General features: G+C 38.0%; 1 protein-coding gene and 1 pseudogene across 1 annotated transcript in view; both read right to left on the reverse strand.

Moving 5' to 3' along the window:
- The window catches only part of LOC102120061 (glutamate dehydrogenase 1, mitochondrial-like), a 516,922-nt gene that overhangs the window by 155,160 nt on the left and 341,760 nt on the right, over positions 1-20,002 (reverse strand). The gene's annotated exons all lie outside the window — the stretch shown is intronic.
- On the reverse strand, positions 496-19,624 carry LOC135964894 (BEN domain-containing protein 3 pseudogene; annotated as a pseudogene).

The raw sequence follows: 20,002 nt of genomic DNA on the forward strand, positions 1-20,002 counted from the left end.
TGAAAATCAGTATCCATGCCACCTGAAGCTATGATTAGCCATTGTACACGAACATGGCACTTTTATTTATTTATTTATTTGTTATTTTGAGATGGAGTTTTGCTCTTGTTGCCCAAGCTGGAGTGCAGTGGCGCTACATCGGCTCACTGCAACCTCTGCCTTCCGAGTTCAAGTGATTCTCCTGTCAGCCTCCCGAGTAGGTGGGATTACAGGCACCTGCCACCACAGCTGGCTAATTTTTGCTTTTTTTTTTTTTTTTTTTTTTTTTTAAGTAGAAATGAGGTTTCACCATGTTAGCCAGGTTGGTCCTGAACTCCTGCCCTCAGGTAACCCACCTGCCTTGGTCTCCCAAAGTGCTGGGATTCCAGGCATGAGCCACCACACTTGGCCTGAAGACGGCGCTTTTAAAAAGATTTTTTTCTAAGTAAAATGGCCCCCAAAGAGCCCAGTGATTTTTTTTAAGGTTTTCTTTTTCATTAAAAAAAAAATGGATAAAAATTGAAGCTGTAAAATACGGGAAGAGGAGCAAGAGAGCTGCTGAGTTTGCATTTGAAGTTGTGAGGGGCTGGGGAGGACACGACCAGGGAGAGAGGACCCCTACACACTAGTCCCGGCTCTCACAGCCTGTGCTTCCCACACTCAGGCTGCGCCGCCAGGAACACAGGACAGAAGTCGTAAGGACAAGAGACCAAACTCAAGGCTCCTTTCTTGTGGTTGGGTGTTCGCCTGTGTAAGTGCAGTCAGCCACACCCCACCGACATAACGTGCCTGTCTGTGGATGCCATAGGCATGCTCCCGAGCATTGCTCAGTCTCTGGTGACCCCGAGTCTCTGGGCAGGCCACGGGCCTTCACTTCTCCACTTTCTTGAGGATGTGGCATTTTTTCCTGTTAGGGCAGCGGCACCGCTCGTCGATACTGGGGATAGATTTGCAGTGCCCCATCTCCTCCACGGGGCAGACAGCTTCCCCGTTGTGGCAGATGAGCGGCAGCTGCATAGGGTCCCGCTGCTTCTTGTTGCAAGCCCGGAAATGGTTGTACTGCAGCCGGAGGTTCTCTGTGGTGGAGGAGCCCTGCGGCAAAGTTGCCCAGGGAGTGGCTGTGCTGCATGATCTCACGCAGCTCCTTGTCGGACAGCAGGTAGGGAGGTAGGGAGAGGGTACTGGAAGCTGGGCAAGGGACCACCACCTCATCCAAGGGAGTCTTGAAAAAGTCCTTGCTGCTCCTCTTGGGGGCAGCAGGGGACCCTCAAACTCTTCCCCGAACCTCTCGGGGTTGATTGCATAGCTCCTCATGTCTCTGCACTCGGGGCCAGCACGTGGACCTTGCACTGCTGCTGGTAGGAGGGCCTCTGCTCGTGTCCTGGCACGGGTTGTCCATGAACTCCAGGGTCCAGACGTGGTCATTTTTGGTGCAGAGGTAGAGCAGGTGCACGTAGTGGCAAATGAGCTTTATGCAGGACGGGTTCAGCTGCTCTTGCCCAGGGAGCCGCAGCAGCTGTACTGCTTGTGCAGGTTCTCATGGGTGAAGAGCTTGGGGAACAGGGACACCAGCAGGTGAGAGGCGAAGTTGCCAATGGACAGGCTGCTCAGGTAGATACTGCGAAGATGCTCCTTGCTGAGCAGGCAGTCGGTGCCGGGCACCTCCAAGTTGGGCTGGAGGATCTCCAATTTGTCCAAGTCGATAGGTACCAGCCAGATCTTCTTGGAGCGGCACCGCTGGCCCTGGAAGCTATCCTCCACCCTGATTACTGAGATGTCATTGGGCAGGCTGGAGGAGTCATAGCAGTCGACACGTGGGGGGCTTGCCTTCGCTGCCTGCGTCCAGCCTGAGGCCCTGGAGCTTGTCGTTGATGCGCTGGGTGCACTATTGCAGCCAGGCCTCCTCCTCCTGCATGTGGGGGAAGTAGACCTCTGTGTTGTTGCAGATGATCTGCAGCCTCTGCGGGTCCAGCTCCTGCTTACCGCTGTCCCCGTAGCAGCTGTCCTGCTCGCCCAGCTTGCGATGGTCGAAGAGCTCAGAGAAGAGCCAGTGAAGGAGGAAGACAGCAAACTCGCCGGGTGAAGAGGCTTCATCCAGGAACTCAGTGAGGTCCTACATGCCCACCACATGGTCTGAGGCGATGCTGCTGCTCCGGTCCAGAGACAGGCCGTCCTCCTCATCTCTGTGGTCCACTGCTCAGCCTCAAAGAAGCTGGCAGGCTGGCCACGGGGCTGGCTGTTCTCCATCTCCCGCTGAGCCCAGAAGCGGCTGAAGAAGTTATTCAGCTGGGGTAGGCACTCGGCCTGTCACACAGCCATGTCCTTCACCGAGGGGTAGTAGTCCTCCATGTAGTTGTGGATGAGCTGCAGGTGCAATGACTCCAGCTTATACTTGGCCTCAAAGCTGCAGACACTGCAGCCTCAGGAGAAGTTGACTGTGGCTGAAGAGCCTGGGGAAGAGCTGCACCAGCGGGCTGCAGGCCAGGACCCTGCCTGACAGGCTCTGGTCCATGATCTGCTTGAGCTCCGTGGCCTGTGAGCTGCTCTGGAGTGGTGGGGGTCGGCTGGAATTTGGCCACCATCTCAGTGGGGTTCACCTTCAGGGAGAGCAGGTCCACTTTGCTGTGCAGCTGGGACCTGTTGGACGTGAGGGTGTTGAGCATGTAGAACATCTTCTGGATCAGGAAGTAGATGTTAGGGTGACTGTTGGTGGCCGCCCCAGTGCTGCCACCATCCCACTTCTGTGGCTCATTCAAGAGCCTAAGCAGCAAGGGGCCGTTGCTGGCATTTGCCTTCTGGAAGAGCTCATAAGTGTTTAGCAGGTCCCCTGAGGGAGGCTTCTTCTCCATGACCTGTGTGAGATGCCATGCAGAGGCTTCTTGTAGTGAGGGGTGGTGGCATGGTTGTAGCGCTCCTCCTTGCCTGGCCACACAGAGCCCGAGCTCCTGCCTTGCTGGCCTGCTCTCCATTGCCTCGGCAGGGCGAGCTATTCTCGGGTTCCACATGCCTGCTAGCAGCGCCTCTGGGATCAGCTGCCTCCTCTCCACGCTGGGGATGGAGTCTGGCGGGCCACTGCTGACCGGCCGAGTCCTGGAGGGCAGTGAAGACACTGTCCAGAGGGTGCTTCTCAGAAGTCCTGGAATTTACGGAGCAGCCTAGAGCAGCATCTTTGGCCTCTGTGTCCACTCACACTTCTTAGAAGTTCTTCTACATCAATTTTTTCTGGAGATGGTTCTGACTGTGTCACCCAGGCTGGAGTGCAGTGGTTGATCAGAGCTCACTGCATCCTTGACCTCTCAGACTTAAAATAGCCTGGCTACTCAGGAGTAGCTGGGACTACAGGCCAGAGCCACCATGCCTGGCTAAATGTTTAAACTTTTTTGGTAGAGGCAGAGGTCTCTCACTGTGTTGCCCGGACAAGTCTCAAATTCTCGGACTCAGGTGGTCCTCCCACTTTGGCCTTCCAAAGTGCTGGGATTAATGGCGTGAGCCACCGTACCTGGCCATATTTTATTTTTCTAAAAAATTCATTTGTAGAGTTTAAAAAGTATCTTTTGATCAAGAGTTCTTACTGTATTTATGTTAGCAAATTTCATTTCCCATTCCGTTGCTTGCCTTTTTACTCTTAGTGAGTTATTTTATGATTACAAATCCTTATTTTTTATGTTACTTTATTACTATTTATTAACCTATTTATCTTTATCTTATTTATTAGCCTTCAGTGGTTAGTTTTTGAGTCTTTTTTTTTTAAATCTTAAGGTCATGGAAGTGTCCTCTATATTACTTTTTAAAAGCTGTGCTGTTTCATGTTACACATTGGCTTCTATATGAAATAATTTTTGTGTATGTTGTGAGGTTGGATGTTAATAATCATTTTTCTCTGTATACATGTATGAAAGACAGCACAATTTATTGAAATGAATCTTTTCCTCACTGTACTGAAGCACTATTTTTTCACAAATCAGCTAAATATATTGTGTGGTTCTCTTTATGAGCTCTCTATTCTGTTTCATTGAAATATCTATACTTGTACCTTTTCCATAATGTCATAATTGATATATATTCATAAAAACTTAAATAGTGGAAGTCTTCACATTATATTTTTTCTTCAAAGTTATCTATACACGGCATTTTAATTTGCATTTGATAGTCCGTTTTTCAGTTGCCACCAAATATAATGCAGACATATGATATTACTAATCACAGTATTGTGATTTTCAGTGTATTACAAATATAGATTTATTTAAAATACTGAATCTTTCTTCTAATACCAGGAATTACATAGGAACATGGTACATCTTTATTTCTGTTGAATGTCTTTAATTTCTCTCAATAAAATTTCACAATTTTCAGTAAAGGGATTGCATATGATATATTATATTTTATATTAGGAATTCAATGTTTCTTCCTAGAAACATTTCAGATTTTTAATATTTTATTTGATTTAGACTCACTACATTTGGAAAGCTTTAATTATAATTTCATTTTTAGAGCTACTTAGATTTGCTATTTATTCTTGTGTCACTATTAACGATTTTCTAGAAATGTATCTATTTCATCAAATTATTTCAAAATTTTTGATAAAATTACTTATTACATTCTCTTTCTCTTTCATGACTATAGAATCTATAATGATTTCCTTGTTATTCATGATATTTAGAATTTGCAGATACTCTTTTTTAAATTTCATGCATAGTCATGGTATATTTTTATCAATCTTTTCAAAGTAACTTTGGCTTTTGCTGATTTCATTTATTTTATGATTATTTCCTTTTCTCCTGCTTCCTGTGTATCTTCTCTTTTCTAATTCTTTGGATTTAATTTGACATCACATTTGAAATTTTTGAGATTGATGATTAGATTATTAATTTTCAAGCTTTAAATTTTAAACATATTTATGTAACCATATACATTTATCTCCAAGCTGAGATTTGCCTAAGCCTCCCAGCTTTTAACAAGCAGTATTTTTACTTTCATTTTTATTAAATTCAAAATATATTTTAATGTTCACTGTAATTACTTTTTTGATCCATGAATAACTTAGAAATATGATGTTTAATTTCCAAACATTTGTTCACTTCCAAAGTCTTGCTACAGATTTCCAGCTTAATAACATTGTTGTATGAAAAACACTATCAAGGATTTCAAATTTTTGGTATTTATTGATTCTTGTTTTGGGCCTAACCTCAGCCTGTATCTGTCTATCTTTATCTATCTATCTATCTATATCTATCTGTCTATCTATCTATCATCTATCTACCTATCTACCATCTGTCTACCTAGATAGACAGAGATATCTATAGATAGCTGTGGTAAATTTTGAAGCATGTTCCAAATATATTATAATAAATTGTACGTTTTGCTATTTTCGGGTGCAGTTTTTATGTCAAAATATTTAATCCTACTGCTTTAAATTTCTGTGTTATTGATATTTTGTATCCTTTTTGCTATCAGTTATCGAAAAAGGTATATTAAAGTCTTTATGATTGAAGATGTGGCTATTGCTCCTTTTAGTGCTATAAAAATTGTAAATGTGTGTTAACTGTGTGTGAATGAAAATACATACACAAGTTTGACAACCTCCTCAATAATTGATTCTTTTATATGGTTAATGGATACATCTTCCTTTCAGGTAATAATTTCTGCCTTAAAATCTCTTTTGTCTGATATTAACATAGCTAAACAAATTTTCACTTGGCTTGTGTTTGATTACCTTTTATATACATATATGAAAGATTTTTAAATTAAGATGGTTCTATAGATAGTAGAAGATATACAGATAGAAGATAGTAGATATCTTCTACAGGTATAGCTATATATATCTATATACATATATGGATATATTTATATTTATATCTATATATCTATATATACAAATGTATATATGCAGATATCTCTGTACATCTACATATATATCTACATACTGATATATATATCTATTTGTGTATATAATATCTGTATACATGTAGACAGATAAAGATATGCATGTATATGCATATATACAGATATCTATGTATATATCTATATACATATATACATGTAGATATATACATACCTATATACATGTAGAAATACAGATGTAGATATAAATATATATCTATATGTGTATAGAGATATGTGTAGACGTATATAGATATATACATATATAGATAGATAGGTCTATATAGAAAACCAACTATCTATATCTAGATAGAGATAGCTATCACTAGATATCTCTACCTATCTAGATACATTATTTATCTGTCTAATCCATCTATAAAACTATCTTAAAACCATCCTAATTTAAAAATCAAGATTCATCTTAATTTAAAAATCTTAATTTAAAAGTTAAGAACCATCTTTATTTTGTGGTTCATATATACCATGGAATAGTAGGCAGCCATAAAAAAGAGTGAGATCAAGTCCTTTGCAGGAACATAGATGGAGCTGGATGGAGGCCTTCATCCTTAGCACACTAATGCAGGAACAGAAAACCAAATACTTCATATTCTCATTTACAAGTGGGAGCTAAATTATGAGAACACATGAACACATAGAGGGAAACAGATCCTGGGGCCTCTGGCAGGGTAGAGGGCGGGAGGAAGCAGAAGATCAGGAAAAGCAATGAATGGATACTAGGCTTAATTAATGGGTACTGAATGGGGAAATAATCTGCACAACAAAAAACCCTGTGACACTAGTTTACTTATATAACCTACACGTGTGCCATTGACCTGAAAATAAGTTAAAAAATTATAAAAAATATGTAAATAAAAATCTTTAACCAACACAAGATGGTTCATCCCAAGAATCATCTTAATTTAAAAATCTTCACATCTTAAGAAGCTACACAGGAGGCTGAGGCAGGAGAATCATTTGGACCTGGCAGGCGGGGGTTGCAGTGAAGCGAGATCGTGCCATTGCACTCCAGCCCAGGAGACAGTGTGACTGAGTCTCAAAAAAAAAAAAAACAAAAAAAACAAGCAACTTTGCTGCTTAAATTGAGTGTAATACCCATTTACATTTAATGTGGTGAATGAAAACTTTGGTTTTCATTTACCACCCTACAATTGAATTTTTAATTCCTCCACATATTCTATTTGCCTTTCTCAACAATTATTTTATAGATAAGATGACTTACAGAAAGCAAATATATGACTCAATATTTGAATAAAAGTGCTTGAAATAATTTATATTGAGCACTTTATCCTTCTTTCTTAAAAATCTTAAGCTATACACATTACATAGCCAGGCACTGATGAGAACCTAGTACTAGATAACCTTTTCAAAGGCATGGATAGAATGCTTTCCAGGTATGGATTGCTTCCATGCTCCCCTTCCATACATTTTAAAGCCATTGCATAAAAAATATGGAATTTTGTAGAGAGGAGTGAGTTTATATCCTTTAATATTTTCTCACGTTAGAAATGCAGTCTTGGAATGATATAAACTCTGTAAACAGACTATCATGCTGCATTTATAGAGAATTATATCAAGGTGTCTATTTTTAAGACAAAAATACAAATTATGTTTTTTCTAATAATAGAAATGGATAAGCAGAATTCTGGCTTCTAATAATGAGAACATACTCTCCCTTAGTTTGAAATAAGTTAGATAATTTAACTTTCTCATGTTATCTTGAAGTTAATACATCGTTCGTATTGAATGTATCAGTGCACTACATGAAGCGGTACATTTGGTACCATCCCTTTTATCCTCCACATAAAATGATTCAGTGTTTTAATACACTTCTTTCCACATCCTGCAGTTTTGCATAGCAAAAGAAGCATGCACTTTGAGGAAAATGTACCTTTTAATTTTTTGTATTTTAAATATTATGGGTACAAAATATTTGTATAGAATTATGGAGTACATGTGATGTTTCAACACCTCCTTTTTGATCCCAGATCTTCCCTGAAGGTTTGTCCAATTTGTATTGCATTATTTATGTTTGAAAAGGAGTAATGATGTTCAGTATATACTGTTATAAAATCACTGATTCCAAGGATGTAAAGTATCTGATACTTACTATGTCCAAGTATGATTTTTAAGCAAATGTTCCGAACAATACATAAATAATAACATGGAATAAAATAAATTCATATAACTGTATGATAATAATTTTACCTAAATTTAAAAGTGTTATGTGCAAACAGATGGTATACAACACTTAGCATTTAATAATGCAGTTAAGTCCAATTGAATATATTGTTTGATTTATTTCCACAATCTTTGACACATGTATTGTAGATCCTAACATCAAAAACCATAAGTAGCCTGCATAATGCCTTTTTTATTCTCTGCAATGTTTTTAATATAAATATATAAAAGAACATCTTAAATTATTTAAATAAGTCAATTATTTTATATGCAGATTTAGTATTAGAATATATATCTTCTTTTGCACAATAAACTTTTTTAAGTGTCAGAAATTATATAATTATAAAGTGACTTTTGTTCACATAGTAGTTAGTTGTACATACCCACGAGATACTCGAAAAATATTTTTGTCAACATTGGATGCATTTTTCTCTTATGGACTCTTAAAAATGTTAACAAGCCAACACGTGAATGTACTGAAGTATTTTTTCATCATCTTTTCTAGTGTTGATATTGAGTTGATTTTTATAAAGTCATTAGAGTGACAATTCAACAAATATTTTCTGTGGCATAACAAATGTCATTAACTTGCTAGTCTGTCATGCTGTTGCAAAGCTAAAACCACATTCATTAGTGTTTTTCGTTGTTGCTGTAGTGGTGGTTTGTTTTGTTACATGAAGGGGCCCACTTCTTGTATTAAATTATTTATTCTTTCTGAGAATGTTCTATCAGAATGTAATAAAACCTTTAAAAGACGATTTAAAAATGTATTCCCATAGGTGGGAACTGAACAATGAAAACATTTGGACACAGGGTGGGGCACATCACACACCAGGGCCTGTCATGGGGTTGGGGGAGAGGGGAAGGATAGCATTAGGAGAAATACCTAATGTAAATGACGAGTTAATGGGTGCAGCAAACCAAGTCGGCACATGTATACCTACGTAACAAATCTGCATGTTGTGCACATGTACCCTAGAACTTAAAAGTATAATAAAAAAATATATATATATATTTCTACTGAACACAGTGTCTGTATATTAGATGACCTAGGACTGGTAGGGGGCTCTAATCCAGGGGATTGTTGATAAACTCAGACAACATCTATAATTTTTACATCGTTACTCTTAAAGTCGTGTCATTGATTGTCTCAATATTGGAAAATAACATGTCAATATTCAGTGTATCAATAAACTGGAGGAAAAAATGGGCCAATATCCCATTCAGTTAAAGACATTAAAAAGAATGTGTATGTATTAGTTCTGCTCACATCTTAAATGTTCATCATGTTGTCACCAAGCCAGATAGAACCATATACTGGGGAATGTAATGTTTATCTGAGAAACCAAATGTCTAAATACAAATTTTAATAGTATGAAGTAAGAGGAAATAAATATGGGGAATTTTCTAGTCTTCTCTATTACATATAAATTGCAAGATTTGGCTACTTTAAACAATATCAATATTTACTAATTTTTCATCAATTCAAATATCATATTGTAGAGAGCAATTTAATCAAATTCGATAACAGTCCTAAATATAAAATTTAACTGTACATCTTCCAGAAGCCAAAAAATGAGAAATTATTTGTGGCTTTTGGCTAGACAAAGATTGCTTAGATTTGGCCCAAAAGAACAACCTAGAGAACAAACAGAAAAAACAATTATAACAACAAGAAATATGACTTCATAAAAACAAAAAATTCTATATTTCTACCCTATATGCCTCAAACTAGGAATATACATTTACCAATTATATCTGATAAAGAATGTGTATCTAGAATATGTAAACTCAATTATAAGGAAAATTGCAGACCAATAATAAAAAATAAGGAAAAGAATATATTTGAACACATACTTTGCCAGAGGAAATTCAGAGACCGCAGGTAATCACATCAAAAGATGTTCAATATCTTTAGCCATTGGAGAAATACAAATTAAATGAGATGCCATTCCACACCTACTAGAGTAAGTACAATTAAAAATGCTCATCTTGTGTGCTGGTGATGATTTAGAACAACCGTAACTCGCAAATACTGATGGTAGGAAAGTAAAATGATACAGGCATTCTGGGAAAAAAAAATGGACTGTTTCTTACAAAGTTAAATAGACACCCACCATTTTACCTACTTATTCCACTTGCTCTTTAAGCAGAAAACATTATGGCACATATACATACAAGAATGTGTTTACAAGTGTCCATGGCAAACTTATTTATAATAACACTAAACTGTAGACAACCCCAAGTTTATCAGTGGGTGAATAAATAAACCAAACACGGTGTACTCATAACACGAGATACAACTTCACACACACACACACACACACACACACACACGCGCGCGCGCAAAACCAGACTTTCAACAAACAGTGATGGAACAATTGAACATCCACATCCAAAAAAAAGAATCTAGACACTGTGTTTACACAATATACAAGAATGGATAATAGATTTAAATATAAAACTGTGAGGCTATAGAAGAATGTTATAGGCTGAATTTCATAAAAATTAAAACTTTTGCTGTAAGAAAGACATAGTTAATATTGAAAAAAACAAGCCAAGACTGGGAGACAATATTTACAAAACATGTATCCAGTAAAGAACTGCCATGAGCACATCACAGAACTCTTAAAACTCAAAAAGAAAAAAATAAAGATGACTAATCCAGTTAAAAAATGGGCAGGAGATGTGAACAGACATTTGACCGAGGAAAATATATTGATGGCAAATAAGCAAATGAAATACGCTCAACATCATATATTATTAAAGAATTGCTCATTCGAACGAGATACCACCGCATGCCTACTAAAATGGCTAAAATCCAAAACACTGACAACACTAAATTGTGTTGAAGATAAAGAGCAAGGGAAACTCTCATTTATTGCTTATGCGAATGCAAAATGGCACAGCCACGTTAGAAGATAGCTTTGCAGTTTCTTACAAAGTTAAATGTAGTCTTACCACATGGACCAGTAACTTCGCTCCTATCCAAATGAGTCAAAACTATTTCTACACAAAAATGTCACATGACTCCTTAGGACTCATGTGTCAAGTAGCCAAATCTTGCAATTTATATGTAATAGAGAAGACTAGAAAATCCCCTGTATTTATTTCCTCTTACTTCATACTACTAAAACTTCTCTCGTAACAAAATTTGGTAGCTACCAGTTGCCCGCAACAGGTGAGTAATGGTTCAATAAACTGGCATATCTATAAAATGGGATATTCAGTGATAAAAAAATAAGCTATCAAGCCATACAAAACATGTAAGAGCCTAGAATGCATATAACTTAGTGAAAGAAACTAATCTGAAGAGGCTGTATACTGTATAATTCCAATGATATAACATTCTTAAAAAGGGAAAAACTGTAAAAAGATCAGAATTTCCAGGAGTCTCCAAGGGAAGGGATGAATAACTCAGGCACAGAAATGTTTAAGAAAGTAAAATTATTCTTATAATATTGTAGTAGTGGATACCTGACATTTGTCCAGACGCATGAAATGTATAATGACAAGAGTGAACCCTAATATAAAACTAATGTATGGACTTTCATTTATAATAATATGTCAATGTTGATGCATCATTTATAACAAATGTACCACACTAATGCAAGATATTAATCATAAAGAATATGGAGGGTAGAAGAAAGTGTATGGAAATTCTCTCTGCTTTGTTAGTTTTTACTATAAACCTAAAATTGTTCTAAAAATAAAATCTATTAATTAAAAAAAGAAAGAAGTGTTGTTACCAGTATCAGCACAGGCAAAAGTCAGAGTAGTTATGTTGAGTGCAAAAGACAGACAAAAAAGAATAGATTTTGTGTGAGTCCATTTACATAAAATTCTACCAGTGTAAACCATTCTGTAGTATCAGAAATAGATTAGTAGTTGCATGGAGATTGAGTAGGGAAGAGGGGAAGAAGCCATTACTAAAGACACAGAGTAACTTTGGGGAAGTGAATATGTTCATGATCTTGATTGCCGTGGTGTTTTCTTCTGTACTAATATGCCAAAACTTTAAAAATACACTGGATATGTTCAGTTTATGTCAATTACACTTCAATGGAAAACATTTTAAAGTATTATGTATCTTGATTTTATGTTTATGCAGAGATATTATCCTACATCTGCCACATATACCTTCTGGCATAGTGTAAAGATATACAAACATAGTATATACATATGGTATTTATAATATTCTTATTCATATGCAAAATATAGTTTACATTTAACTTTTTAACTTTTCTTCTATTTTTATTCTGTGTCCTCCAGACATTAACATTGAGAACTTTATATACAATTACATATTTAAAAATTAGTCATGTCTAGTATAATACAAAATTTCAGCAATGTAACATGACAGGAACAAAATATAAATGAAGCTGCCTTACATAGATTCATTTTTCTCATTAAAACATTTCATAGCATAATGCACTTATTCAAAAGTATTAACATACATATTCAAGTGCACCATGAAGAACAGAATCAAGAAATGGGTATCATATTGATACTCACTAAATCCTATGTTAAAATATATTGAATAATTTGTAGTTTTTCACAAGTAACTCAGTCATGTCACGTATTAATAACGTATATATTTATTTTAGGAACTCCTTTTAGGTAACTATTAGTTATATAGTTTTATGCTGAGTTTTATGAGAAATACAATAAGCATATCATTTTATGTCAGGAATAGAGAGTATATTTGTCCCTAGGTCATTTTCGATAGCTGTCAAAATGTTTCCACATCTTTTAAAACTCAAGAAAATGAGGAAGAAACAGAAATATTCCTAGGTTGTTTTTATATCTTTAGTTTTTTCAATTCTTAATTATATTAATTCTTCCCAATGGCTTATTTAAAAATGGGTCCTCAATTGTCTTACATTAAAATTCAATGGGGTCTCATTACCTGTAAGAAGGTTTTATTTCACACAACGTATTTTTCTGTTATATAAAAGAAAATAAAGCTGTGGGCTAAAAGAAATAGCTTCTTAAAAATTTTCCCTATTGGGAAGTAGTTGAATATACACTTTGCTGTATTCAGGTAAAACATATTAGAGTATGATTTTATTTACAATAAAAATGAAATAAGGCTGTGTTACATTGGCAAGCTGTAATGGGAAATGTATTTGTCACCCTAGGCAATCTGAAAAGGCAGGTATATTGAATTCAGTAATGCTGAATAATTAAGCCTTCACTTATAACACTTATATTAGAGAATTCAACTTAATAAGTCATTTTCCAAGTGTTTGTTAATGTATCAAAAGGATTTATACATTTCACAAAGGGGGGGACTCAAGCTAAGCTAAAGATTTATAAACACAACCAATTCACTAGAGAAATAATTTTAAGCTTGTTTTTCTTGTTTTTCCAAACCTAATTCTTTCATGGAAAAAAATAAAGGCAATATTATAAAATAGATGAAAGTGCAGGGTAATTACCTTAAGTGCCATTGAGAAACCTAGAGCTCACCTGATCACTATATATATATATATATATATATATATATTTTTTTTTTTTTTTTTTAGATGGGGTCTTGTTCTGCCTCCCAGGCTTGAGTGCAGTGGCGCGATCTCAGCTCACTGCAAGCTCTGCCTCCCGGGTTCACGCCATTCTCCTGCCTCAGCCTCCCTAGTAGCTGGAACTACAGGCGCCCGCCGCCACGCCCGGCTAATTTTTTGTATTTTTTTTATTTATTTAATTTTATTTTTTTAGTATAGACGGGGTTTCACTGTGTTAGCCAGGATGGTCTTGATCTCCTGACCTCGTGATCTGCCTGCTTCGGCCTCCCAAAGTGCTGGGATTACCGGGGTGAGCCGCCGCGCCCGACCAATCCACAATATTTGATAATCCATGGCACCCTGGTTTACTTCCACAGTTCCTTTAAAGATTGAAGAGCTGTCTGAATGCCACAATCTTACTATACTATGTTTTGTAAGGAAACCTGCCCACTCAAGAACATCTGTGAGAGCCAACCCTTTCAGCACGTTAGGACTCTTGCTTCCATGTATGATGCAAGCCCATCTGGTCCAGTGGATTGGACAATGAATGAACGCTTGATTTAGGTGGAAGTTATCCATTTATTGGTTGGAAATCAATAAGCCTCTTTCACTTGAGAATTCTAATTGAGATGAAGAATATAATAATGATGCATACTGAATGAGCAAAGCCATTTGGCCTCCATAATGTTATAAAGAATAATATTACTGACCCACAGGCAAGCAATGGAGATACAAAGAGTACAAGAATAAGGAAACAAATGTTGCCCTGGAGTGAGAGAAATTGATAAAAAGGCGCTGCCTTGATGTTGGACAGGTTCTTAGTTCTATGTTTAGCCTTTATTTTCTGCCCTTGGATTCTACACTGTATACTTCAAGTTTATTTACAAAATGGTTTTGACTACAGAAAAAAGCAAGTGTACCATTATGTCATTTTTGACATATTTTGGGATAAATAAAGTAAAAACTATTTGTTTTCTGTTTTTTTTTTTTTTTTGAGATGGAGTTTTGCTCTTGTTGCCCAGGCTGGAGTGCAATGGTGCGGTACTGGCTCACTGTGACCTCCATCTTCCAGGTTCAAGCAATTCTCCTGACTCAACCTCCCGAGTAGCTGTGATTACAGGCGTGTGCCACCACGCCCAGCTAAGTTTTGTATTTTTAATAGAGGTGGGGTTTCACCTTGTTGGCCAGGTTGGTCTCAAACTCCAGACCTCAGGTGATCCACCCACCTCGGCCTCCCAAACTGCTTGGATTACAGGCGTGAGCCACTGTGCCTGGCCGTAAAGAGTATTAAGAGAGTTTTTCAGAGTAGTTTCTGAGTTACATGTAAAAACAAGATAAAAAAATTTACAGCTCTGCAGCTTTCAAAATTAAGCAGTCAAATTTCTGTGTGGCTGAGAACTTCTAGCAGTCTCCTCTGTTAGAATTTGCCATGCCCAAAATGTCCCATGCTATACAGTTAAATGGTTAATCTTTGAGTAATATTCAGTTTGAAACTTTTTCCTCTTGAGGGGAAAACATGCTTAGCATTTCATTATAAAATTATCCAAGCTTTCCTCTCATTTCTGTGTTCAAAATCAATGCATAAGTTAAAGCATCTTAAGTCTTCCTTCTAAGTAATTTATATATTTGCCCTACAATTTCAACTAGTCCTAATCTCAGAGGATCACTTCATTGGAAAAGTTGTGCAAAAGTAAAATGAAATGGAGATTAACTATACTAAATTGTCATGTTGAGCTTCATAATAAATTTAGTTATAAAGATGTTATTCAAATTGGAATTAACTGCAAATTTCCTAGGTATGTAAATGAAAGTGAGTGAAATTACTGTATAAACCTAGAGTTATGACCATCAAAATACATGATATAGCAATAAAATAATTTAACGTTGACTTAGGGAGTCATAAATCAGATATTTTATTCAACGAACTGTGATTTTTAATTATAACATAAGAATTATAAGTTAGTATTTAAAAGTAATTGTTTCTTAATAAATAATGAGTTCACAAAAATAATAGTTGAAAACTAAAATTATATGGGATGGTTATATTGTGAAAATTTACATTAAAAATTAAAATAATAAAAAAATCACCTTTGGAAACTACTTTTATTTAAAATATCAGGAGTCCAGAAAATTGCAAGTTTTCTTGATCTACATAATCATTTTTACAGGAAATTTTAATTCCAAGCCATTGCAAAGATTTATTATTTTCTTAATAAACATAGTATTAAGTATCAAACAGCGTCTGTGAAAGTACAATAGAATACAAACATATATTAGAGGTATTGTTTTCTGCATTTTTGCATGAACAATAAGATTTTTAAAATTTTTGACTTATCTGTGGAAACATGATAGAGACAATTGTATGGTGCGATTTCAGGATTATTCATTTCCACACTTAGATGAGGTATTTTCTTCTTTTCTAGATAAACTGTAATTCCACTTTTTTAATACAGTACACACATATACATGCATATATATGTTTCTGTTAACAGTAATGCGATTTTAACAAATGATTTACCTGTCTTTCTGAAAAGTGTCTGTTAATGTCGTATGAGCCTATAAGGGAAGAAAGGGACTATATTACAAAGGAACAGAAATGATCCAGGAGAGTATGAATACAACTGGATTCTAAGAATACTGGGCTATTGTGTGTTGGGATATAGATTGGGATAAAAGAGTATACCCCTATCAGAGCACTGTCCATTTCACTATTGATATGGTACAAACACATGATAGGATGGTTCGTAGCATCAAGGAAAAAGTGATGGCCTCAGGTGAGGTTGCATCAAATTTCCCATGGAAGATGACAGAAGATGCACATGTCACTAAGAAAAATATATGTAGAATAGTTAAAATCTACTCTTAATAATTTTTAAGTTATTTTAAATTATATACTACTGTTATTGACTATAGTGACTATTTCCATAGTCACTATAACTATAGTCACTATAGATCTATTACATAATGTACAATAGATCTCTGAAATTTATTTCTCCTGTCAACTAAAATGTTGTTTCCTTTGACCAACATTGGGATAGCAACTTCTATCACAATTTAAAAATTATAATCACATAAAACAATATAATTTTATAACAAGGAAAAGGCATTTCTTGAAAGTTAATTCACAAAATTGAGTGAATGAATTGCTAAACAACACAATGTCAAGAACCAAAACAACTCTAGATATCTCAGGCAGAATGAATTCAAAGAAAATGACTGCACATATATCTTCTTAACATTAGATTCACAGTGGAATCACCTGGGGCAATTTTTTTAAAGAAATGAATGCCTACATATCATGTCCAGATTCTGATTTATTTGTTATTAGATATGGCCTGGACATCACTCTACTCCTGACGTCCTGCTCAAGAATCAACTTCCAGGAAGAGAGACTGGGACTCACTAATTTTGGTGCTATTCAGTTGAACTATGTCCTTACTGATTTTCCACCTGCTGGTTCTATTCATTATTGATAGAGAGATGTTAACATCTCCAATTATAATAGTGGATGTATCTGTCTGTTCTTGCAATTCTATCTGTTTTCACCTCATGTGTTTTGACAGCCTGTTACATGCAAACACATTAAGGATTGTTACGTTTACTTGGAAAATTAAACCTTTTGTTACTATGTAATACCCGTTTGTATCCCCCTATAATTGTTCTTTCTCTGAAGTCTTTTTATTGGAAATTAATATATTAATCCAGCTTTCTTTTCATTAGTATTATCATGTTATATATTTTTCAAAGTTAACTCTCAAGCTTGTTCACAATGCGCTTCCAGAAATTAATCAACTACATCCCAGGCAGCCAGCTGATTACTCCAGAGAATGTCACCATATCAGGGGTTCAATGTTGTCATCTGCTACTGGTAGACTGGGCGATCAAGTCGGGCTTGGTGAGTGGAAGTTCATGTTGTTCAATATGTTTTAACACAGGTAGACACACAAGCTGCTGCAGCTGGGACAGGCAGCCCCAGGTGCCAGCATGGGTGCTAGCTCACTATAAGGCTTTGGCTGGACCAGACACACCACAAGCAGCTTCCACAGTGAAGGGGTGGCCTGCCCCCTCCAGACCTGTGGGTGTTTCTCGTCAGGTGGAATGAGAGACTTGAGAAAACGAAGGGGACACAGAGACAAAGTATAGAGAAAGAAAAAGTGGGCCCAGGGGACCGGCGCTCAGCATACAGAGGACCCGCTTGCCAGCCCCGGTCTCTGAGTTCCCTCAGTATTTATTGATAATTATCTTTACGTCTTTTAGAAAAAGGGAAGTGGCAGGACAATAGGGTCATAGTAGGGAGAAGGTCAGCAGAAAGACATGTGAATAAAGATCTCTGTGACATGAATAAGTTTAAGGAAAAGTGCTGTGGCTTGATGTGCATATGCAAACATCTCCATAAACATTTTCTGTGCACAAAGAGCAGCATTGCTGCTAGCACGTTCCACCTCCAGTCCTAAGACAGTTTTCTCCTATCTCAGTAAATAGAACATACAATCAGGTTTTACACCGAGAGGTTCCATTGCCCAGGGATGGGCAGGAGACAGATGTCTTTCCCTATCTCAACTGCCAAGAAGCCTTCTTTCCTCTTTTGCTAATCCTCCTCAGCACAGACCCTTCACGGGTGTAGGGCTGGGGGACGATCAGGTCTTTCCCTTCCCACGAGGCCATATTTCATACTACCACATGGGGAGAAACTTTGGACAATACCTAGCTTCCCTAGGCAGAGGTCCCTGTGACCTTCCACAGTGTATGTGTCCCTGGGTACTTAAGATTAAGAGAATGGTGATGACTTTTCACAAGCATACTGTCATCAGGCACTTGTTTAACAAAGCACACCCTGCACAGCCCAAAATCCATTAAACCTTGAGTCACCACAGCACATGTCTCTTGCAAGGACAGGGTTGGGGGTAGGGTTACAGATTAACAGCATCTCAAATACAGAACAAAATGGAGTCTCTTATGTCTACTTCTTTCTATATAGACACAGTAACAGTCTGGTGAGCTCCCAGGTCTGGGTTCCCATAGAGAGAGCCACAGCTCTTTTTTTCTTCTCTCTTCTTGTCATCCACAACATGGTGAGCAAGGGGTGTGTTTCACCCTTCTTTGTGTTAAAGCATTTTTAGCCCTGTCATTTGGCAGGTCCCAAGTTCTTGTCCTGCCTCCAGGAAGAATGAGGTATACAGACAAGTGGAGGTGAGCAAAGAGGAGCTATGAGTAACAGAATAATTCAGAGGATGCCCTGGAGTGGGCACCTCCATTCTGCAGCTGGGCATCCTGACATCTGCATGTCTCAGAAGAGACGTGGCCCTGGAGTGGGTAGCTGCTCTCTGTAGCTGGTCATCCCAATGTCTGCTCAGTTTTGGCTGAGCCTGGGGCTTTTATGGGTCACAGAAAGGAGGAAATGCACACTGATTGGTCCGTGAGAAGCCATGGACGGCCCCAGAAAAGGCATCACGGGTTTACACTCTGGTCCATGGGACTGGCAGCCCAGACCCTAGCCTTCACACCCATCCTGGCCTGAAGGTAGGGCCTCACCAAGGGCCCACCCCCTTCTGTGCAGGAGCCTGTCTGCCTCCTGCTGCCATTCATGGCACCCAGGCTATTTGTGCCAAAGGATGCCTGCAGGCCAGTGCCAAGCTGCCCTCAGCATCTCCTTGGCTTCCCTTCCATGCTCGTCAGTGCCCAGAGCCTGGGCAGGGGCCAAAGGCAACATGGTACTGGTGTGTCAGCACTGCCCCAAGCATGTGCACACCCACCAGACTGTAACAGCACCCGGACCTACCCACAACCATGCTCCAAGATCAGAGCAGGTGTTGAGAGTGGGGAGGAGCCAGGCAATGGGAGCAGAAGATACCTTCAAGTCTGCAAGGGCCTGGGGTTTTTTCCTGTGCCCCCAAGAGTGTAGAGATGCCTGGCTCTGCAGCCGTGGCTTGGGCATCTGTAGCTGCACCTTCAAGGACAGGTCTCCTGCCTGCTCCATGGAGTGGGAGGCCCAGGTCTGCAGCCACTACTTGGGCTGCTGCAACTGTTCCCAGGAAGCTCCAACTCCACCAACTCAGAAGGGGCATGTTTCCCACTTGTCCCCAGCTCCTGGCCATGTTTCACCACTGTAGCCAATGTGATGGCAGTGGCTGCTCCAGATGGGGTGCTGCTGCCATCATTATAACAGTAGATCATTAGACTACAGTGTTTTTTTTACCAGGTAAAGTAAGGTTTTTATGGTTCACTGAAGACAATCAACCCCTTCATAAACTAGAACCTGAAGACTGATCTTCTGAGAACATCAAAGAAAGACTGTCATTGGCATCCACACTACAGCAAAACTTCAGGACCTTGAACCTTGGGTTCATAATCTCACAACTGAGAAGTCTCCCTTTACAGTCTTGGAACTGTACACCCATTAGAACCCTTAAAGAAAAGCTAACCAGTGGGGTTTCTCCCCAGAA

This window comes from Macaca fascicularis, chromosome 9, assembly GCF_037993035.2.
Source record: "Macaca fascicularis isolate 582-1 chromosome 9, T2T-MFA8v1.1".
NCBI lineage: Eukaryota > Metazoa > Chordata > Mammalia > Primates > Cercopithecidae > Macaca > Macaca fascicularis.